Raw genomic sequence first — 24,312 nt, forward strand, 5'->3', positions numbered from 1 at the left:
GCTGCTAACGAGCCGAATGTGCAAGGTTGGTAAGAGTGCCAACCAGTCATGAGGGTCTTTGTAATGGTGGACCATACTTTGTTGCACATGCCTATCTGCTGCTGGTATTGCATTATCTGTATTTTACATAGAGTTGGTGCAAGGCATGCCTACCAGATAAGAGGCATCCAATGATGATACTAACACAGAAGATGGATGTATAAGTTTCCCTTGACCAATCCCTCCACTCAGCAGGTTTTTACTGTTCGCCACTTATGATGACATCATTGCTGAGGTATGTTGAGGTATAAAACCTTTTGTGTAACTGAAATGCAGAGTTGTGTGTAAGCTACAGTCTGTTCACCAGGTTTCCCTACTTTATTGAAATGATGATAAAATAGTATTTTGCCGTATTCTGCCATGTGTCTGTCTGGTTACTTGGCCTGAGATCATTTATTGTGGTAATCCCATTCGGCACTTGGAACGCTCCAGGTGGTATTGCACAAAGTGACGATGCGCACACCAAGTTGTGCGCTGTGCTAATAACATACTGAATAGGTTGCGCAACTAATGCAACCCTTCGCGCCCTCAGTCACTGTCTGAAAATGTATGTGAATATACAGAACACCTCACCCAAATGCTAACTTGTGTAGCCATCCTCTGCAAATGTTAACTGTGGCTGCCATATGGTTTAATACTTATATATGGAAAATTCTATGACAGACTACAGTCCCCATTACCTCAGAAGCCCTGACCGCTGCAGCACTTCGAGACCATACAATAGTTAAATGCTCTGCAAAGACCATGTAACGTCATCTCACTTTAGGTACATAATTTAGTAGTGGAGAGCGGTCAAGCGTGTCTGCAATGTATTATGGGCTAACTTTAGGCGAAACAAACATTGGTCACTATGTTCAAATGTGTGGCTAATGGTAGCAAAAAGGTAGAAGCCCACCTATTCTAACAAACTGCTTAAGGCTTTGTGTCTGGAATAGCATCATAGGCATTCTCTAAATTATTTTTTTCCTCAAAAAAGTTAATCTTGTTTTCAATCGAATATACCATGTTCTAAAGACTAGCAAACCCTGCAGCACACTTTCACCACTTGTTAATGAAGGATGTTGCTATGGTATGGAGGGTCTCCTAAGTGTCAAATGTATACGGTGTCACTATGCAGTGTCTCCTTGTCTGGCCGTGGAAGTCAAACATAGCTGAAAGAAATTAGTGGGTCCTGCCTTTTGTTTCTGTTATTGCTGTGTTTTGAGTGCTATTTGAGGGTTTGCTGCATCTGTGCATAATCTCAGGATGCTGCATAGTGCAATTCTGCTAACTGAGCCACCTTCTTGGCACATTGTGTGACAAATTGACTTCTGCCCTGCCGGAGTAAAAGAATGAGCAGAAGCTAAAGCGTTTACTCAGCCCTCAAACATCTACATACCAAGAGCCAACCCAATCCTAAAGGTAAAACCGGTACAGGAAAGATATATACCTGCTTCTCAGTTTGTGATAGCGTGGACCGGGGGAAGGCTATACTCAAGAGTGGTTTGAATGTGGTTAAGTAGAAACCCAAACCGCGCAGTCCAAAAATAAAATAAAGACATGTCCAATCAAGGGTCTATCAAAATATATACACTTTAATTAAACATACCATGTACAATAATAACTCATTAGAAAAACACAAAACCCACCTACTGAAGAAAGAACAAAGAATAAGCAAAAATAGCAAGATACAGCACTCGGAGTATTGAACCAGGGGTGTAAGGAAAGTAATAACCACAATGTTCTTTAAAAGTATTTGTTCTTGGATGCAAAAGGGGATTCATGTATTGTGATTGGTTTAGCAACCTTACACAAAAACATTTACAAAAAGATCAGATACAATAAAAGTACAATTATCTAGATTACTTTAGCATGCTACAACAATGTAAGCAGAGTGTGTGTAACATAAAGTACAGTAATAAAGTGCTAATGCTGGTGTTGAATGCTGCAAAAGTGCTTAATATGGGATAAAAAAATAAAAACGCATGCATAAGAGATGCATTGAAGTAACATACATAAAAGACAAATCAGTCTACCATCCAATAGCAATAAGATTAATTTTGTATAAAAATGTGGTTACTTCAATTGTTAATGGAATTGTACATTGTGTAGGGTAGCACACTGAAACATCCGTTTTTTTATTTATTTTTAAATTTTGGAAAGTTCTGGTGCCCAGAGAAACAATTGTTTTCCAAAATAGGCAATTGGAGTGTGAGACCAGAATTTCTGCCGTTGGGATAAGGTTCATTCTAAACGGCAAGAATTCTGTACTTCAATACACATTTGGAAATGTGCTCCCATATCTCTGAAGTGTTCCCAGAAGTTGATCAAATTTTGGGAGATGATTATACTTTGTGTAGTGCCTATTACTTTCAATTATCGCACCAGTTTTTTTTCATATTGAATAATGGAAATCAGAACACGATTAATGTGACCTAGCCAGTCTATGGGGCACGGAAATGGGCCTTTGGGGGCAGTTAGTACTTTTTTGCTAAAACATTAGTATCTTGGCTCAAGTCCCAATGCTGGGGCTCGGGGACCAGACAAGTCTTTTACCCATGCTCCCAAACAAGGGGGAGGCTAGTACACAACTGCAGGGTTCCTTCAACGCAGTGACTTCTTGGGTACCACTGTGGCTGGCAGAGAGGCAGGTCTTGTTCCAGCAACAGGTTCACCCTCAATAGTCCTTGGCGGTGGTTAGGGGACAGAGCTTGCCTCTGCCTTGGAATACTGTCTGGTGGAGGAGGACTTTGGAGGGATCAACTCTACCAAGAAAGGTCCATTGAAATCTTCTTAAGAGGTTTGGAGTCCAATAGATGATTCAAAGAAGTGATGTGAGACCGCTTTGTTTAAAGGCGAAAGTCCACAGTTGATTGGACTAAGGCTAGCTTTCTTTAGGGGTTGTCGGGTCAGAATGGTGCGGTGGATAGCATAATAAAATGAATGTCATTTTATTAAATAAAACAGTTTGAATACACTCCTCACTCCCTAACTCTTTCCCTGCTTATAATAAACTAAAAGGGAACACTCTAACCAAGGGATCTCTAAACCCTCACACTTACACAACAATCAAAACAAAAAGATATAACATGGCAGTTCAATTCAACAAATGCATACAACATATAACCTTGTTCACAGTATAGTCAATGTCTCCTGTCAAGGACTGGGCAAAACTCCCCTTCCCCAGATCCAAACAAGGTTCTGTCCAGAGTTCAAAAGAAAACAAAGGAAACCCGGTTTAAACACAAAGTTTTAACGCAAAGTTCTGTGTCAATGAAGCAACTTGTCAAAGTTCAAAGCGTTCACAACTGGATTAAGAACTTGCCCAAAGTATCTTGAAAGGAAAACGTCAAAAGCTCTCGCACCTCCTGGAATGAGAACTCCTTCACATCTTTGACAAACACACATGGTTTAGTTAAAATTGCCCTATTTCAAGAGTGACTAGTATGGATTCACAAGCTCATGAATATTCCTGTTGTCGGGCTGGTAATCCTTGGTAAAAAGAAAGTTTCTCTTTCACTTAGAAACTGTATTTCTCCTCTAAACCAATCACTGTCCTCTGGGTCATAATGCCTCCATCCAATGACAGTCGTCTCCCTAAGCCCCTCCTCTGTCAGCCATCTTCAGATTTTCACTGCCCACTTCAGTATTGGGAGTCCTTGAGTTTGCTCTGCAAGCTACTTCTACGTTTTTCAGTGGGTTCGTGGAAAAAGGTTCTATTTTAGTTTCGAAAGAGCCTGTGTGCTCTTATCTCCATCTGACGACAACAGGGATCTGTTGTCGGTGAAGTTCAGCGCCCCTCAAGCAGAGTGAAGATCCGCAAAGTTTCCAGAATGCCATCTGGCCTACTTCGTGCACTCCAACCATGATGAAGGAGAAGGAAGGAAGGTCCCTCTTCAAGTCCTGTACCAAGTGCGGGCTTCAAAATGTGTTTGTGGAGGATAGGCACCTGCAGTGCCTCTACTGCCTGCATCCGGACCACCACGAAGGAGATTGCGAGATATGCCGCAGCTTCTCCAAGAAGACAAAAAACAAGTGCAGTAGACTGGCGGTGTGGCTGAATGCCAAGGCCTCTGCCCTGTGCTCCGAGCAGGGGCATGCCTCACCCAAGAACGGTTGGTCCGAGGAGCGGGCTTCCATGTTCTGTAATGGTGCCTCATCCATGGGGGCCCAAGATAAGTCCATGCACTGTAAGTCCGGGTGCACTGGGGTCGCTGCAGAAGCGGTTCCCATGGCACACAGGGCGCGATCGACATCATATTCCGCCTCCATTGCCAGCTGGAAATCGAGCTCCTCCTCGAAGAGAGTCGTCTAACCTGGCTAAACTGCGGGAGAAGCTGTGGACGGAGAATTAGGACGAGATGCCGAAGAATGTCCAGGTGGCACAGGATACATTTTCATCGACGATCGAGCTGGTGGTGGCTGCTCTCTCGAAAGCTAAGGTGGCTGACCCTGAGAAGGTAGCCCGCACAGCAATGAAGGCATTCCTCCTTCCGAAGTGCGAGGCTTCCGTGGTTACTTTGACCAGGTCTGCAGGCACACCGGAGAAGTGGACATCATCTCAGTTCCAAGTTCCAGCCCTTCAGGGTAGAAAAAAAGGGGGGGGTGGATCAGTTGCAGGCCGTGGTTCAAGCCATAGAAATATTGTCCACAGATGACGAGGACCTGGAGTCCCTACACTGTCCACAAGGACGTGGATGAGGATGACGACTATGGCCTGGGGCCTAGTTTTTCCGATCACGCCAGTTCCGCTGGTGATGTCTGTGGACATCCTGTTAATCCTCCACACCTTGGTATCTGAGATCCAGAAGAGGATGCCTCAGGGGTCTGTTCCAATGGTCCACCAGCACCCGACCAACCGCCGACAAAGAGGAGGAAGCGTCCTCCGATGCCCCCATTTCAGCCTCCACATCAGCGTCTGGCCCCTCCCCTCCCCCAGCAGACCCAGACACAGGGACGGAGAAGGCCTCGACGCCGGACTGCAACAACCATTTAGTCGCAGCGGGTCCCCGCAGCGTAGAGCGTCCCCACTGGACGAGGTGGGGTTGATCCATTCCATGATCGCCAGAGCCTCCGAGCTGTTTCTGCTTGTGCCCGAAGAAACCTGGAAGGAGGGCTTCCTGTACCAGAGCCGCAAAGCCAAGAGGAAGACCATCATTGCAGTGCCCCTCTTGAACGACATGTGGTAGTAGGGACTGGCCCTCTTGATGAAACCTTGCACAGTGCCAGCCAAGTGGGATAGGCTGGAGAAGTAGTACTGGGTGCTGGAATCTGCACCCAAGTGCCTGAGGTCTAAAACCATAGCCGGATTCGGTGGTTTTGGCGGCCACGAGGAAACTGTTATCTAACCTGTCCTAGTCGTCTTCACTCCATCTGGACAGCAAGGGTAAGAAGATGGACGCCATGGGGAGGAATGTGATTTACACCACTGCGTCCCCCATGAAGGCAGCCAACGCACTGGCAATCCTAGCCAGGTACAACAGGGAGCTGTGGTACAAGCTGGGTCTGATTTTTGGAGTTCCTCCCGGACGACAAGAGGATGGAGGCGATAGCCCTCTTCCAGGAGGGAGAGGTAGCATTGGATCACGCCATCAGTGGCGCTGGATGTTGCTGACACAGGGTTCCGGCAGATGGGAAACCAGGCCTGCCTTCATCACCAAGGCTGGATGAAGGCCACGAATTTCCACTAGTAGGTCCAAACGAAGGTACTGGACATGTTTTTCGATGGAGATAATCTTTTCGGGAAGGTAGTCAACTAGTCCCTTCTGGCCATTAAGGCGGAATATAGAGACGGCCCGTTCCGTGGGCACCCCCCAGCAGCACCGCTGCTCCTTTGCTCCTCCAGAGGAAAGTCGGGCAGGTCTTTCAAGGTTTCTCCCCCTCGAATCGTCACCCTTCCAGGATGAGGACCGCTTCGCCAGCAGGGCAAGGTGCCAGTGCAGAAGAAAGCCTAAACCGGCCAAGATGTCGGGCCCCCACCCGTGCACCCCGGTGGTAGGCCGGCGATGAGGTTAGTCAGCGAGTGGGAAGAGATCACCACTGGCAGATGGGTGCTGGACGCTCTCTCCCAAGTACATACCCTGGAATTTCAGCACAGTTGTCTGCCGATCCTTCCGGTGGCCCGTCAAGATCAACACATCCCTCAGCTTTTGGAAGAGGTGCAGCCCATGCTACGAAAAGGGACAATAGATCTGGTTCCCCAGCGACTCCGAGGCTCCGGAGTCTATTCCAGATATTTCTTGGTAAGAAAGCAGACAGGCGGGAGAGGGCTGGAGGCCCATTCTAGACCTGCAGCGTCTGAACAACTACCTCAATTCTCCGAAATTCAGGATGGTCACGTTGCAGCATGTGCTCGGGCAAATGGAAAGGGGGGGGATTTCTTGACATCGCTGGACCTGGAGGACACCTACTTCCATGTACCCATTCACAGGAAACACCAGAGGTTTCTACGCTTCATAGTGCAGGGACAGCACTACCAGTTCAAAGCCCTACCCTTCGGATTTAAGTCTGCCCCCAGAGTGTTCACTAAGTGCCTGGCACCGATGGCGGCCCATCTGCGTCTACGGGGGGATTCACGTATACCTGTACCTTGAAGACTGGCTCATGCGGGCCCGTTCGAGAGAGTTGGCCGTCGGACACACAACGGCGGCTATCAAGCTGCAGACGAATCTGGGATTCTCCATCAATTAGCCAAAGTCCTGCTTGACAGCATCGCAGAATGCGCTGTTCCTGGGGGCCAGACTCAATACAGTGTCCTGCCTAGCATCACCCTCGGAGGAGAGGGTAGCGACCATTCAGGGAAAGGTACTGCAGCTGTTGTCGATGAAGACGGCCACGGTGCGGACCATCAAGTTGTTGCTCAGCATGTCATCGCCCTCCATCGACATCATCTGGCTCTGTAGGTTACAGATGCAACCTCTTCAGAAGTTCCTGGATGCCCGCTGGGTTCAAGTGTCCAGAAACTTCACGGACAAGAACACTGTGGACGACGAGTTCAGTCGAGCTGTAAGATGGTGGGGCGTCTGCTCCAACATCGCCCAGGGCACAGGGTTTCAGAAGCCTCGATTCCAGGAAACTGTCACCACGGATGCTTCCCTGGAAGGCTGGGGAGTCAAGAACACCTTTGCGGATTCCCTCAGCAGGGAATTGCACCCTTGCCATGAATGGGAACTTCGGTAGGACCAGCTGGACCACATCTTGGCCAAGTGGGGCAGGCCCCAGATCGATCTGTTTGCAACGGCGGCAAACTCCAAATGCCAGATGTTTGCCAGCAGATTCCACCAACCGAGGAGCCAAGGGAATACGTTCTCCTTCCTGGGATGTTTCTGTACGTGTTTCCTCCATTGCCTTTCCTACTACGAGTCATCAATGCATTCAGACCGTGTCGGGCCAGGATGATACTCATCGCCCGGCGTGACCGAGGCAGATTTGGTATCCGGATCTTCTCGCCAGAGAAGGAGGTGCAATGCTGCATCACGAACGAGAATCTCTCAACTTGAGGGCTTGGCTCCTGCAGCCCTAGAGTTTGGAGTATACGAGTTGCCTGCCGACTGCGGGGAGGACTGACGCATGCTTGATCAAGGTACATCTGATGGCTATCTCCCGCTACAGCAGGGCTCCAGGAAGATCTTCACTTTGGTCTCTTCGACTCGTCAAAGATTTCCTCGAAGGACTTTTTCATTCTTTCCCACCGGTGAAGGCTCCTGCTCCGGTGTGGGACCTCAACGTGGTGCTGACAAGGCTCATGGGGGGGGGCCCTAGCGCCTATGCATCAGGCACTCCTCAAGTTCCTCTCGTGGAAAAACGGCTTTCCTGTGGTCATCACGTCCACCTGACTTTCCACGAATCGAGGGTGGCGCTGCAGACGCACCCCTTTTTCATGCTGAAGGTTCTGTCGGAATTCCACCTCGATGTACCTTTTTGATGTTGCCCCTTTTTTCCCCCAAAACCTTTGTCGCCGGCTGAAAGGACTTTGCACTCGCTGGACGTTGTTTGTGCCCTGAAGTTCTACGTGGCACGCACAAAGGTTTTCTGAAAGACTTCACAGTTGTTTGTGAACTTTGGTCCTGTGACTCCATGGGAAGGCCTTGTCCAAGGCTTGCATCTCAAGGTGGCTCGCTGGCTGCCTCATACAATCATCGGTTGGCGAAACGACCGTGGCCCGGCAGTCTGAGAGCCCACTCCACGAGAGTGATCGCTGCGACGATGGCGTTCCTAACTGATGTTCCCCTGCTGGACATCTGCAGGGCTGCTACGTGGAGGTCCAGGCACACCTTCACAAGGTTCTATTGCGTCGACTGGGATTCCAGGGAAGAGTCCAGAGAGCACCAAGCAGTGCTACTCAACCTGTTCGCTTGAGGTCAGTTGCTTCATTAATTGCTTCTTGTGGGCCTTGTGACCTCCCGTGGTTGTGTAATGTTGTACTGATGTGTGTTTGTTATTCATGAGCATGTGAATCCAGACCAGACCCCATGCTGGAGAAAGTACAAGTTACTTACCTGTAGCTATTGTTCTCCAGCATGGGTTCACATGCAAACCCTCGCTCTGTCCCCTCTGTGGCTCTTCTTGGTCATACTGCCAGTTTACGTGCTACCAACTCTGAAGATGGCTGCCAGAGGAGGGGCTTAGGGAGAGGACTGTCATTGGGTGGGGGGCAGTATGACCCAGAGAACAGCGATTGGTTTAGAGGAGGAATACAGTTTGTAGGTGAAAGTGAAACAGTTTTATTTTTACTGAGGATTCCCAGCCTGACGACTGGGAATATATGACATATGATATATTTTATTTGTATCATGCTCATACACAAGTGTTTCAGTGCGCGACCAGGCAAAAGGGAGGGAAACGGGGGAAGAACACAACAATGATCTTACTAGGCCCAGTGACATTGAGAACGCAAAAGTGCATGGGAAAGGGATAGGGGAAAAGTGCATGGAAGGGGGAGAGTGGAGAGTGCGGACCAGAGGAGATACAGATAAATAACAAGAAATAAAAACAAATATATCATAGAGGCAATAAACAGTGGTAGTGCAGTTTAGCAACTGGCAAGTGCTGCGTTTATGGCAGCAGACTGGGTAAGTCTGATAAGTGCTGAAAAAGAAGAAAATGGGGGAGTGGTTGACTGTATGGGTATAGATACATCCTCAGTGCAAGGGGTGGCCAAGAGGCAGTGCAGGAGGGCGGCAGCGTGAGAAGGTACCCGGGACCAGGGGACAGAGGGTGGCCAGGTGCACAGTGCCAAGAGAGCAGATCAGCAGGGGAGAGGGAGAACGAAGGCAGAGGAAAAGAGGAAGGTGTTGAGGTGATTCTGTAACCGGAGATGGTTCTCCTCAAGTTTTATTTAGAGTGGCAGGGAGGCTATTCTAGAGGGAGGCCCCAGCCGAACACAGAGATCTACCCCCAGCTTGTTTCTTTGAAAAACGACTGCCCATGAGGGAATTAGAGGTAGAGGAGCGAAGAGCTCGAGAGGGGAGGTATTTGCAGAGGTATAGCTGAAGGTATTTAGGACCGAAGCCCCAGAATGCCTTGTGGACAATGCAGAGGGTTTGAATTTAATCCTTGCATTTAATCCTTGCATCCACTGGGAGCCAATAGAGAGATTTCAGAGCTGGAGAGATACAATCCCAGGGCTTGAGGCCAAGGACAAGTATTGCAGTCCTGTTCTGGATTAGTTGCAGAGGGTGGAGAATAGAGGCAGGTAGATTTAGAAAGAGGCTGTTACAATAGTCCAACTTAGAGAGAACCAGGGCTCCGGAGACAGTGAGCTTCTTGGAGAAGGAGAGGAAAGGCAGAGTACCTCTGAGGAGGTGCAGTAGGAAGTTTGACTTTTTAGAGACCTCAGAGATGGGGGCAGAGAAGGAAAGTGTGGAGTCAAAGATGACACTGAGGTTCTTAGCCTTGCAGGTGGGGGTAGGAGGAGGGCCAAGGGAGGCCAGCCAGAGAGTGAGGGGAAAGGATGGTGAAGGTGTACCGATGAGGAGGATCTCTGTCTTGCTGGAGTTCAGACAAAGATCATTGGCGGCACACCAATCTTGAATGGTAGTTATGCAATCAGAGATGAGATAGGGAGAGGAGGTGGCCGAGGGAAGCCTGTAAATGAGTTGTCGTCAGCATAGCACTGGAAATTTGAGCAGAAAATGGCAATGCAGTGGGCGAGAGTTGCCAGGTATTGGTTGAAGAGCCAGTGCGAGAGGTTAGACCCCCGGGGAACACCACAAGTAGAGGGGAAGATAGATGATAGGAAGGACCAAAGTTGGACCTGGGAGGGTCGATCAGAGAGGAAAGAAGTCAGCCAGGCCAGAACCTGATCAGTGATACCTGGGTTATCTCGGAGACGGTTGAGCAGATGGTATGATTGACTGTGTCAAGAGATCAAGTAGGATGAGGAAAGAGGGTATATTAGAGACAAGGTTGGAGAGCAGGTCTTGACGGATGTTCAGGAGAGCAGTTTTCGTTCTTCTGGCAGCTCTGAAACCAGAGTGATGGTCATGGAGACAGCCAACAGAATCGGAATGAAGGTTAAGCTGAGAGATGGCCAGCTTTTCCAGGAGTTTGCCCAGAAAGGGAGTAATAGAAATTGGTCGCGATAGCAGGACAGGAAGGATCAGCTATGGGTTTCCTGAGAAGAGGATTCACAAAGGAGTGCTTCAGAGGGGTGGGCAAGGATCCTGAGGGAAAGGAGTGGTTGCAAAAATCAGCAAGGTCTGGAGCGAGGGTGTCAATATGGTCGTTGAGGGTTTTAGAGGAACAAGGATGAACCTGTTTTGATGAGGTTTTCATAGATCGGACTTGTCTAGCCACCTCATCAGGGGAGAAAAGCGGAAAGGACGGGAAGGAGGGTGGGGAGGTGTTTAAAGGGGAGGGGTCAGCAAGCACAGACTGAGGGAATAGGAGGGGGAGGGTGGACAGGATGTCCTGGGCTTTTGAGATAAAGTGAGAGGCAAAGGCATTGCAGAGAGCCTGGGAGGCAAGAGGAGGGGTGGAGACTGCAGCAGGGTTGGCAAGCTCCTTGCATATTTTAGAGAGTTCTGCCGAGTTGTTAGATGCCGCAGAGGCAGGGGCTTGAATGTGGACTCTTCTTGGTGCAGACAGAGAGTTAGTATTGCCTTTGGAGCAGGCGACAGGCCAGTTTGTCAGAGGATGAGCAAGAAGCCCTCCATTTCCTCTCAGCCGCCCTACACTTAGGTTTCTTGGAAAGTGTCTTGGCAGGCAAAGGACTGCTTTTGTTTCTGTGGTGTCCGCACAGCCACAGCAATTACATGGTGGTCCGATGTCAGTTAGGACATCTTGTGGGATCCCACCAGAGAGACGTTACTGTTCCTCTCACAGGACCACCTGTTCACAGCTGGTGAATTTAAAGGGGTTTGATGTGCCTCTCCTGTCAGTGCCTAGGCAGAACTGGAATAAGCGCACATTTTCAATTTTTAGATCCACCCAGGGATTGTTAAAATGATCTGCAAGCTCTGATGCCGTAGCCACATCTAAGTGACCAGCAGGTTTGTGAGAAACCAAGTCTGATGGGAAACAACTGGGGCTTGCCGCCTGGGTGAACAGCCAATTCCCGGCTTTGCCCTGCCACATGATTCTTGGGTTCCTTACCCTTGAACTGGCCAGGGCTTTCGCCTTGCACTGGTTCCTGTTTTTGGAATAGCACAGGGCTTTTGCTCTGCACCGGTAGGAATGGTTCAGTACCTCACCCTGCACCTGCTCCTCTGTCTGCCTCAACAGACTCTCCAGTGTGGGACAGTCTCTCTGTTCCTGGTAAAATTCCACTTGACCTGGTACTACATCTGAAGACGACTCTTCCAGTTCTGGCAGGCCCTTCTGGTCGGAAACCATTCTGCCATCTTGGGTTTCTCCTCTACGCCCGTAGGCAAGATGTTTACTCCATAGTACCTTCAGTGGCTGCTTAGCCCTCACTTGCAAGAATAGGATCCTCAGGGGACTTCAGGCCTGGACTGGGAGTTACCGGGACTGATCTCTCGTAATCTCCAGCAGCACAATCCTCCTGTTTTTGGGATAGACCAAGCCTTTCGCTCTGTGCTTGTTCTCAGTATTGGAATAGGTCAGGACCTCTACCTTGTACCGGCTCCATGGTCTTCCTCAACAGAGGTAAGAGTGGAACATCTTTGCGTTCCTGTCAACAGTAGCCTGACCTGGGAATCCAGTTGCAGACAACTCACTCAGTTATGACATGCTTCCATGTTTGAAGCTTCCCTTTCCACCACCTCGGGTTCCTTTTCTATGCCAGTAGGAAACCCTCAAATAACTGAACCCGGTGCTAAAACAATAGTCACCTCAATGGCCACTGGGCCATCTCTCCCAAGAGTAGGTGCCTCTGGGAACTTGAGGCTTGAATGGGGAGCTACCGTGGACACCAGTCCCTTGCACTCTGACAGAGGTGGCCTCTGGGCCGAAGTCCTCAAGCACTCCCTCCTTTGCTGCTCTCAGAACGTTGTGCTCCGAAAACTGAAGTTACTATCTCTGGGTCAGAAAGTCTGTTACCCAACAGACACACTACTGGAACATAGTTATGGACTACAACACAGTTCAGGGAGGGTTCACTTCTCCAACAAAGCCCTAATGTTTTCAAGGGACAGTACTTCAGATTATAAAACCCTCTTACCTGTGGATTTGGTGTGGGGGTGCCCTGCCTTTGCCAGTCGCCTGACAGCTTGGGCACTAGCAGCAGTGCCACTGTCCAGAAATATCTGAGTCTTGTAAGGAATTCCCTCTCCTCTCTCCCCCTCAAAGGACCCAGCACCATTCCCACGCAGAGCGAGGGAACCTTAGGCCACTTACTGGTCTAATGGGATTTATCTCTTAAAATGCCTACTCTGACTGTGGTCTCCTCTTCCATGGCACCAACAGAAACAATGACCTGCTTGGGCTTCCCCTACTTTCCTTTGTATGTGTCAAATCTCCGCATCAACTGATTGTAGAGTGTCTGAGTGCCTCAGTGCTAGAGGTGCCCAAACTCTGCTTTCTGTTGAGAGCTGACCCACCAAGGGTCTAGGATCTCTCTATGGGATTTCAAAGACCTTTCTTGGATGAGGGATAATAACCTCTGTCCTTTCCCTCCTTGTATTTTTCATAATCACTTGCCTCTGATTTGGGTGCCAACACCCTAGCCTTTTTGTGGGCTTGAGTATTGCAGACTTCTCAGGATTGTCACTCATGTCCCCTAAACTCTGGTGGATCTTCATCTCACACTTTCCAAGGGTATTATCTCGTGCACCTCCATTAAATATGCCCTGAGTGATCAGTTTTGTTACCTTTCACTCCATCCACACCTTGACACCATGGGCTGATGTGCAAACACCACAAAATGTCGAAGTTGGAGTACATCCTTGGGGATGTGACAACTAAGCTGTCCTTGAGTGCCACCCCCTGAGATACTTTCTTCCCCACTGGAAGTTTTGTGAGTCTCCCATTCAAACAAAATCCCCCCATCCGCTAGTAATGTTTGGAGTTGTGTTAGCAGTACAGTCGTCCTAACCTTACTGCCATGTAGGACACCCACTCTCTCATATTTGGCGTAGGCAACCTGTTCCAAGGTTGTACACGATACCAGTTGCGAGCCACATTGTGGCAATAACAAAATGCCTTGGCAGTGAAACTAATGTTAAATGTGCACTCTTGATTTGATGGAGTAGGCTGTTTGATTTATCAAAGTGTGGCATTTTATTTTCTTAAAATAATATTTAAAAAATGCCTCCCATTTCCTACTATGCTGAGGAATTCCCTACCTAATTAAAGCTAGAGGAGCACACTCTAACAACACAGGATAACTGACCCTCACACTAAACAACAAATATACAAAGAAATTATATGGCAATAACACATAACATGAACAATATTCAGTTTCTAAATGACCTTCTAATGTCCTGGGTAATTTCCCTTCCCCAGGATTCATTTGTGCAAATGTTGAAACTAAGAAAGAAATGTCTTGAATCAGTTCTTGAAAAGTCATTAACCAAAGTTCCCATGAAAACAAATCTATTCTTCTGTGTGAAAGATCCACTTCCTACAACCAGAAAATAGCACCAATGATAATCCTGGCCACAATGCTTTGTCATCTCCAAGAAGATTTGGCACAGTTCAAAAGAAAATGCAATATCCACACTGTTAGTAATATATAGTTCTTGTTCAACAGTTAGGAATTCTTTAATTACAGTCTTTAATAATCACAATGGTATATTTTTCAGGATGACGTCTCATTGCTGCTGCTTCAACTTCAACCACCACACCTTTACTTGATTTACCATGAGAACAATACCCTTTGTCTCACAGTACTCCACCTTGTTCAGACTACTGCAATGATGCATCTACTGGCAACTAGATAGACCAAACCCACTTCAGTACTTTAGATTTCTACCACAGCTTCTGTAATTTGGACTTTTAGACAGGCTTTGACAAGATCTACTTTAAAGTACTTCAATGCCCACTCGTAGGCAAGGCACTCTTCCTCTGAATATCTCCTTTCAAAAGGGGCAGCCTCTCTTGTCTGTCTGCCACAATAACAACCTGGGTTTGCCTTTAAGACAAACTTTTCTCTGTATTTCACAATCTTTGAAACTACAGGTTGTGTCTACTTCAAAATAGTATTTACAAGCAGTCCGCTTCCCTTCCCCAGCCTTACCTGCACCTTTCTGCCAGCTATCGGCCCAAGTAATTACCCAGAAGCCTTTGTGCCATTCTCTTAGCTTCAGGTCATGTTTGCACACTTGTATCTTGGGCCAATGAACCCATTAGTCACTTCACAGTACAGATAGATTGCTCTTCAACTTTAAGAAAGGCTGGTATTCCTGTTAATATGGCGAGAGTTTTGTCTTGAACAAAGCTTGTTCTCTGCTTAAGTGATATATACACTTTTAACTTCTTATTTGTGAAAGGTATGCCTCCTTAAAGTAAAGAATAGAATGCAGTCTGCCTTCATGAATCACAATTGGGCATACGCGCCCACTTCTTGATGCATTCAGAGTTTAAAGGTTTAAAGTTCGTTATGGAATTGTATTCCCAAGTAAAGTGAAGGATAAAATTCATCTCTCCTTTTGGGAATCACAATTAGTCACATGTAACCACTTCTTGATGTTATATTCACAAGTTGGAGGGTTCAACAATGTGTTTAACAAGATTAGGTGTTTGGTAATGATCTTCGCTACGTTCACCTTCCTTAATCGTTGACACTCCACCACACCTTTATAAAGTAACAGAATAGTGAACAGTGGATGTAAGCATGATTTCCTTTCTACGCAAGTAAAAAGACTTTTCTTTTCAACGCACTTGTTACATTTTCCATTATTCAAGTAATTCAAGTTCAAAGAACAAATTCCACTGGCTTTACTTGTACGCGAGTGAACGGGGAACTTGGTACTGTTGCCGGAAATGTTGTCACTCATCAGCTTCTTCAACATTTGATCTGCGTGTCGCACTGCTTCTATGACCTCTGCCACGGCTTCTGCTGCTTCTGACGGCTTAAGGCATCCTTCCTTGGTGAAGGTGTCTCTGGTCCAGCCAAACGTTTCTGGAGCCCCTCTCGCTCCTGAGACCTAAGGGCTTAGTAGCTGCTCTTCACCTCAGTCTCCAGCAAATTCAATACGCTGCAACCACAGCAATCAGGCTCATATGGGGGAAAGACTCCTGCACGCCTTCCGTTGCGCCGCCTCTGCACTTCAGTTTGGGGGTAAACGACCCTCTCGGAACAAAAAGGTACAATCTGTTGTTTCCACATTCCTGCGTCCTTTCTGTTCACCCACGTCTGCTTGGTTTGCCAGCCTTGTGTCTTCTTTCAGCAACGGCTTGCAGTCAGGTCACATTTCCAGCTCCCTTATCTCCATTCATGCTGCCTGCACCTAAGGGGGCCGTTCATGCCTCTCGGGTTCCTTCAGGTGTTGGCTGTTAGGCTCAATTAGCTTACTGCTGCAATAGCAACTGCATACCTTTTCAGCCCTCTTCCTCGTCCTAGTACTCATGGAATTATGGGACATGCAGTCGCCTTCAGCAAAATAAGCTTTTATAACATTTGGGCTAATTTTAAGGGTAGATTTATTTCCCTTAAAATTACTTAAGGATGGACTGTTAGAATTAGTGGTTATAGAGGAAGTCATTGGGTTTGTCTTTTTCTCTAGATCCTTGTACCATATACCTTTTCAGAGTAAGAAGGGTGTTTGTCTTGAGATACTGGCTTGCTCAGATTTAACATAACTTGTACCTTGGGTCACAGATCTTATATGCGAGTCAAGGACATTATAATAGCAATATGCCATTACCTGTTTGGAAATTCAGCAAGGCACTTTATTTCAGAGAACAAATACTGTGTCTCATCCCATGGGATCTCCTCACCACCCTAGGACCTGTCTCCTCCCAGGGCATCCTCCCACAGTACACCACCACCAAGGTCCGGATCAGGGAGAGTCTGCCTTTCCCTGGCCACCTGGGAGAAGACTTTACACAGGGTTTCAGTGAGGGATGCATAAGATTCTTTACAGCACAATCTGTTCCAAATCCCAATCATTGCCCACCAGTGTGACAAACCAACTTCTGCCCTACAGGAGTACAAATATGAGCCGAGGCTAACACTTCTACTCAGCCCTTACACACACATAGTTAAGCAATATATACCTCCTTCACCTTTTGTGGTAAGGTGAGCCGAGGGAGGGGTGTGAATGTGGTTCAGTAGCAACCCAAACAGCAAAATATGATGGTCTAAAATAAAGGAATGGCCAATCAGTGTTCTATTGAAATGTATATACTTTAAACACAGTGTACAATAATAGGTAACTAGAAAAATACTACACAGCACCCACCCTTGAAGAAAGAACACAAAATAATGAAAGACAGCAAGATGCAGTTCTTTTAGTAATGAATATGGGGTGTAAGGCAAGTAACCACAAAGGTAATTAAAAGGGTATGTTCTTTGATGCGAAAAGGATTTTATGTGAGCTAACCAGACTCTCTGGCCAAAACATGTACCAAGGGAGGCTGTTGGCATTCAATACTTTTTGCGGGTCTTGGTGGGCCAGCAGTTCTGAATCAGACTTGTTGACGCTGTACAAGCAATTCCAAGATCGCAAGAGTGCAAAAGGCAACCCCGGGTGTCCTGGTGGTTTGAATGAATTGAATGGTTCTTTAAAGCAGCTCCAAGCAGTTCAACAGCAAAAACACAAGGTCCTAGCTGTCTTGGCTCTCGGGGTGTGTCGCAATCCAGGGGCTCGGGGGACAAGATGAGTCCTTTTCTCGTGCTTCCAAACACGAGGGAGGCTGGCACATTGCTGGTGCCCTTCAACATGGTGAGGTCCTGTCTACCGATGTGGCTGGTAGAGAGGCTTGGGTCCTGTTCCAGCAGCAGGTTCACCATAGTGGTCCCTGGGGATGGTTAGTGTACAGAGCTCACCTCTGCCTTGGAACACACTGACGGAGCACTTGGGAGACGTCGACAGCAGAGGTCCAATTAAATTGTTTCTATGTGATATTTCCACATTTTGAAGGTAAACGTAAAAAAGACTGGTTTCTTTTTTTTTATGTCATTTTTGTGTGGTCTTTAAAATGCTGAAATATCACATTTCCTCCCCCTCCCTGTCCCCAGCACCTCCCGTTGGTTTTCCTGTTACTTGAGTGGCAGGGGGGATTAACCCCCAAACTCCTCATTTCCTCACCCACCACCACCGTCCCAGGTCAGCAGACACTTTCTCACCAAACACACACACACATTAAAAACACTTATCTCCCTCAATAATCCTTTCCTGTCCTGCTTGCGCTTGTCAGCCCCACTGCACACTTGTGTGCGGTCACAATGCAGACTTTCTAAATCAATCTTTTTTTTTTCTTTTGATTATTTAAAAACTACTTTTTCACCTAATACCATTAAATCTTCTTGAAAGGGAGTCCAAAAAATTATTGACAGAAGAGGTGTATGACCCCCTTCTTTTAAAGGCAAAAGCTCACAGGTAATTGACTAAAGCTATTCTGGTTTAGGGGTCCAATTCTTGTTCGTTATGGAAGAAGTGGACTTTGCCTTCTGACACCACACCCAAAGTGCTTTGTGGTGCAGGAAGCTGAGGGGAATGCAAGGAAAGATGGAGGCCGGGAGGAACCTCGCTCCATCCCCCAAATGTACACTAACTCCGTCCCTTTCCCTGCTCAATGGGATCAAACGCCTCTTTCGTATGCAGCACCCAGGTGTGAGGCTACTCATTTTGAATGGGTGTTCGCTTTTGTTTCCTGGGTCCAGGAGTGGCTATCTCTGGAGGAGAGTGTTAGTATCCAAGAGGAGGCATGGTCATGCAGGTTCCTTTCCCATCACTTGGCAGGATCATCCTGTCTGGACAGATTACATCACCTTCCACAGCTCAGCTGGCTCGCAGGAGCGAACTGGTGCAATATCAAATTTGATGTGGTTGCAATGTTTGAGCAGTGCCATGCAAAACAAAAGAGGTAATGGCTGGAAAGTTTAGAATTCATCTCAACCTCTGGCATCGCTCAGAGCAACCCACCAGACCATCGTTCTTTGCCTGCCGAGCCATTACATAAAGGGGAAAGACCATATGCAAATCAAGCTTAGTCCAGCCCGAACGGCTAGGTCACATCCCTTCTGCACGAGACCACATGCATTCTCAGACATGTTTCGGCCTCATAGGACAGTCTCATATTTAGAGTTTACACTGGTCCACAGGTCTGACACCGTCCGTGCGGAAAAAGGGACTGGGGTGAGCGTTCGAACACCCAGAGTCACGGCCCTGCACACTATAATAAATTTAAAGGGGAAACTCACGTTTTTTGCTTCCAAAGGTTCCGGTACCATCCCCATATTGGGGGATGATCCACAAGAATGGAGGAAAGGGGGGTGGGACGTATGTGTACCCCCTACACAGACTCAGAGGTGATGGTGTGTAGGCTGGGCTCTTGCTGTTGTCCCGTTGAGCTGTGGAGTATTTGATTTCTGGCTTCAGTGGGAATTCTGGTCCCGTTAGTCTTGGTGATGTGCCTGGCAATGAACCAACATCCTGGGCTTACAATGCTTCGATTTACTGGCAGAGCTGTAGCAGAGAAGGTTGAAATTGGGGCAACAGGTCTGCAAGTCAAGAGGATCTCCATGGGGGTCTGGTACCTTTCAATTTATGCCGGATGGTTATAAGGTTAACGCTGATGGGATGACACTAGCAGGTGAAACAGCTGGACGCCTGTAGAAGAGGCTGCGAGTGGCCAGTGATCGCACCAAGCTGAGGAACTAATGGTATGCAAGTGCGAGTTGAATTCCCTCAGACACCCATGTGTGATGAATTGTCATCTGGCAAAGGTGTGCACTCCCTGTTTTCTTTGAAATTCCATTAATAAAATTACAAAATGATGCCATTAATGATCTTCGAAAGGGTAATCTTCTGATTGGATTCCCCTTTCATAAGCTCCATGCCAAAAGTATAGTGTTTACCTGTGCCCTGCTGCTGCATCAGTATCCTGATCTGCAGCGCCTGCTCTATCAGTGCCACAGAGCAGTTTCACAGGTGCCCTCTCTACAGCTGCAGTGACAGCCAAGTATGTGCAGCACTGGGGCTGTATTTAAGATATGCATCACTGTTCCAAAATATTGTGATTATGAGTAGCCTATGCTGGTGACCGGGGCAGGAACAGGCAACGGTACTGAAAGAGCTGAAAGAACCGGAGGAGGGTCCAGAGACGGAGGCCTGGTCAGCACGACCTGTGGGATCACCTCCTTGACGATACCCTTGAGGAGCCCAGTCATCTGCGGGGAGAGCATGAGAAGGAGGACTCGCTCGAAGAAGAGGTCCTCGCAAGCTGCGGATCGCGAGGGTCATGGCCCTCAGCAGCACTGGGCCTCCTTGATCAAGGTGCCTGGGGCGTGTAGCCAGAAGGCTGCGATTGGTAGCTGTAACCCTGCAGGGACCACCCACCTGTACTGCCAGGTCCACCGCCACTTCCAGAGGGAAGGAGACTGGAACCTTCTTGCATGGCTCACTCTGTGGGAGTAGGACCGGGGACACACATCTGAATCGAAGATGGGCGCCTGCCTAGCAGGCTCTGCCACATGCTTGTCCGCCATGTTGGGGCCTTGCGCCAGGCCCCGAGCTGCGTGCTGGCTCTGACATCGAAGGGCACTCCTTGGCCCTGGAACCTGAATCAGAAGTGTCAACCTTGGATATGGTTGTTGTAGGCACAGAGCCCTCAGCCGGCAGGCCGGTAGTCGAATCGCCCTGCACAGCGACCCCAGAGGTGACTCTGATAGTCTGGGTGCCCTCAGCTACAGAGCTGGTAGTCGCGTTGGATCGTGCTAAGGACTTACTCTTGGGGGTATAACACGACGATCACTTCCCCTCTGGGGCTGAAGAGAAGGAACTTGATTGCCCCTCTGTGGATCGCCCGGTAGAGCCCCTGCGCCCCTTGGCTTGTGAGCCGGTGATTCAGGTTCCAGGGCCAAGGAGAGCTCTTGCATGTCTAAGCAAGCACGTGGCATGTGGCCTTCACACCCTCCTGCTCAGGGCATGGCACAAGGCCCCAGGATGGCGGATAAGCATGTGGCAGAGCCGGCTAGACCAGCAGACATCTTGGATTCAGATTCAGGTCTCCCCGATCCTACGCCCACAGAGTGAGCCATGCAAGAAGGTTCCAGTCCCCTTCCCTCTGGAAGCGGCAGTGGACTTTGCGGTACATGCGGGTAGTCGCCGCAGGGTTACATCTACCACTCGTGACCATTGTGATCCGGCGGCTTGCGAGGACCACATTCTCGGGTGCGTCCTCCTTCTCATGCGCTCCCCGCAGATGACTGGGCCCCTCATGGGTATCGTCAAGAAAGTGATCCCACAGGTCGTGCCGACCAGGCTTCCGCCTCTGGACCCTCCTCGGGTTCCTCCAGCGCTTTCAGTATCATTGCCTGTTCCGCCCCCGGTCCAGGTCCTGCCAGAGCTTCAGAGCCCTCCTCCTGTACCACCAATGCCTCCCCCGCAGCAGCCCATGGATCCACAGCTATCTACGGGTCAGGATCAGGTGGGGGGTGCCTCCAGCTCTCTGGTCTCAGGACCCGGACTCCACTCGGTCTGTAAAAAAGGGGGGGGAACAATGACTGATGCCCAGGACGAAGAGCTATCGGCCTCAGTAAAGGCATTTCATGACCGTCTTTTGTGCCTTGCAGAGCTCTGGGCTGGGGGGTCCCTCAGCCATATGAGGCCCCCCAGGAACCGAGAGTGCTAGCAGAGGTTTTGGCCAGGCGTAGCACGAGCCGCTCAGGCATTCCACTCAAGAAGGATGTCCTACAGGTGGCATGACCGGTCTGGGAGAAGCCCAGGTCCAAAGCCCAGATGAACAAAAAATTGGTCAGCTGGTTCAGGCTTTTGGCTGGGGAGCCAGTCCTCCTGGCCTCCCACCCCAACCACACTAATAAGTAGTGGTGGCAGCCTCCTTGTATTCTAAACCATCATCTTCATCGTCCTCTGCAAGGTAGAAGACAAAGCCCTTGAGTCTTTTGGCAAGTGGTGCTGACTCAACTCTGGGCTGCATTTGCGACGGGCCAACGCCCACCTAGCTGCGGCGAACCAGAAGCTGTGGCGGGAGATTGGGGTGTTCTGCCTGACCTCCATCTGGATAGGCAAGCCTCTTTTGAAGCCAGCCTGGCAAATGCCTGGGCAGGTGCGCAAGACCTCATGGAGTCTTCGGTCTCCCACATCGATACAGCCAGCAGAGGACTGTGCCTGAGGGTCGAGATGAGGCGGATGGCATGGATACATGCCACTAAATTCTCCTCTGATGTGCAAGAGAGGATCCGTGATCTTCCTTTTGAGGGTCAGATCATTTTCATTTGTCCACTGATGACGAGCTTATGAAAAAGACCTGTACGCAGACTGCCAAATCCCTAGCCAACCTGACAAAAGCAGGGCAGAAGTCCATCCCTCAGTCCCAGGGCAGGACCGGCTTCAAGGGGTTTCGAGACTGCAGTGCACCGAAGCCTGAGAGGTCCCCCAGCGACCACAGGAGGAAACGGAGGACTTTGCACATTTGTTTCCAATCCTCCCTCCTCCGGTCCCTTCTCAGACGCCAAAAAGCAATGACGTAATGGTCAGGGAACACAGTTCGTCTGTAGGGAAGCCGTCTGGCTCTCTTTCAGGACAGCTGGAAATGTTATTTGAAGAGTCCTTGGATTATTTCTATAGTCTCCACAGGCTTCAGTGTTCCTCCTCTTTTTCCTCTACCTTCCTCTCCTCCTCCGCTTCAGATAGGGTCCCCAGCCCTTTCTTTTATGGGAGATCCTCTCTTTTAGAGATGCAGGTGGTGGAGCTGGTTTCTCAGTCAGTCAGGGGCTCCAGCTACTATTCCAGAATTTTTGCGGTACCCAAGAACAACCAGGCTGACCTGAGGGTAGTCCTGAACTTGTCATTTCTCAACATATCTTTACCACTAGAATGCTTCAAGATTATTACTCCCGTGCATATATCCTAGTCTCTATGCGCAGTGAACTGTATGTGTTCCTTAGACCTCAAGGAAACATACCTTCATGTCCCCATCTACCAGCCACATCAGAAGTTTTTACAGTTAACGATTATGTCGTACAACATCCAGTACAAGGTGCTGCCTTTCTTCCTGAACTCGGCCTCTAGTATGTTCTCGAAGCTGCTGAATGCGGTGGCTGGTCTCCTCCGCCTTGAAGGCCACCACTTATCCCTTATCTGGACGACTGGCTGGTGAGGGCCAGCTCGCCCAAGGAGGCTGTGCACTCCTGTCAAAGACTGGCAGACGTTCTACACCATTTGCGGTTCTCCCTCAACCGGGCGAAGTCGCAGTTGACTCCCACCCAGGATCTCCTGTTACTTGGAGTGCGATAATACACAACCGTGCAACGGGTGTTCCCCACGCCAGTGAGGCTCTACTTTCTGGCATACTCATCCACCTCAGCATGGTGGTTCCAGCATCTTGCATGCTCATGGTTCGGCACACCCACCTCAAGATGAGGCGCCTCTAGCTCCACCTGGCAGCCAATTGGGACCAGGAATCAGGTTCGCAGTCAGACAGGGTCTCAAGTCCCGTGTCCCGCCTCACAGATCTTCACTGGTGGCTCATGGACTGCAATGTGCCAGTGGGAGCCCCTTTTACGCTGCTGGGGCCCACTCTGGTGGTGACGGATTCCTCTTTCGGGCTCGGGGGCTACTCTGGAGAGATACTCGATTCATGATGCATGGTCAACGGCAGAAGCCCTCTTGCATATCAATCTGCTCGAAGCTCATTGCAGTGGGCCTGGCACTCAAGGTTTTTCTGCCCTTCATCAGGGACAAGGTGGTTCTGATCAGGACAGACAACTCCACAACAATGTTTTATCTGAACAATTAGGGTGGCACCCAATCCCCCCCTCCTATGCACAGAGGCGGTATCGATCTGGAAATGGGCCCTGACAGAGGGGATATGGATTTCCTCGGTCCATCTCCCAGCGGACAGCAATGCAGAAGTGGACCCACTGAGCTTATTGGGGTTCAACACCTACTAGTGGGAGTTAGACATCAACTTGTTGCCCTTGTTCCAGCGCTGGGGGGATTCCGGATCTGGACTGATTCGCTTCTCCTTTGAGTTTCAAGTGCCCCCAGTTTGCTTTGTGGGCAGGACGGGGTCAGGGGTCTCTGCGAGATGCCTTCCAGATCTTCTGACATGGCTGCAGGTGTTATGCGTTTCCCCCTCCTCCATTGCTCCAGCAGACCCTCCGCAAGTTCCAGGAGTTGTTGGACTGCAGCCTCATCCTGATTGCCCCCCACTGGCCTTCGAGGGCTTGGTTCTCAGGTCTGCTGCAGTTGTGCTCCCAGGTGCCTGTCCATCTTCCGACCCCCAAGGGTTCCTGGCGCAGCAGGGCGGGGCAGTGGAGCACCCTGAACCAGCCAGGCTGGCCCTAGCGACCTGGGTCTTGACCAGCTGAGACTAAGCATGCTTAGTTTGGATGACAAGTGGGACATCATATAGGAGGCCCTCTTCTCGATCCCAGTATAGAACAAGTGGACTAGGTTTTGCCACTGGGCCCGTAACATGGGGCTTGTTCCCATCACCTGCTCCCTGGGTGACGTTCTGGCTTTCTCTGCACATCTGTTTCATTCTGGCGTTCAGGTTGATACCTGCTGCACCTATCTGGCGGCCATTGGGGTCTACAAGAATTCCCAGAGCATGTTTTTTCACCGGCTAACCCAGTGGTTAAGGCTCACCTCCAGGGGTTGTCCAGGCTCTTTCCTCCAATACATAGGCTGCATCTGGCCTGGGACCTTAATGTGGTTCTTGTGACCTTGCAGTGCAGGCCCTTTGAGCCGATGGCCTCGG

The 24,312-nt window shown here is 49.2% G+C and overlaps 1 protein-coding gene across 6 annotated transcripts in view; it reads left to right on the plus strand.

The window, feature by feature from the left end:
* STXBP5 (syntaxin binding protein 5) overlaps window positions 1-24,312 on the plus strand; it is a 2,430,573-nt gene that overhangs the window by 755,698 nt on the left and 1,650,563 nt on the right. The gene's annotated exons all lie outside the window — the stretch shown is intronic.

This window comes from Ambystoma mexicanum, chromosome 4p, assembly GCF_040938575.1.
Source record: "Ambystoma mexicanum isolate Mex_15411 chromosome 4p, UKY_AmexF1_1, whole genome shotgun sequence".
Lineage (NCBI taxonomy): Eukaryota > Metazoa > Chordata > Amphibia > Caudata > Ambystomatidae > Ambystoma > Ambystoma mexicanum.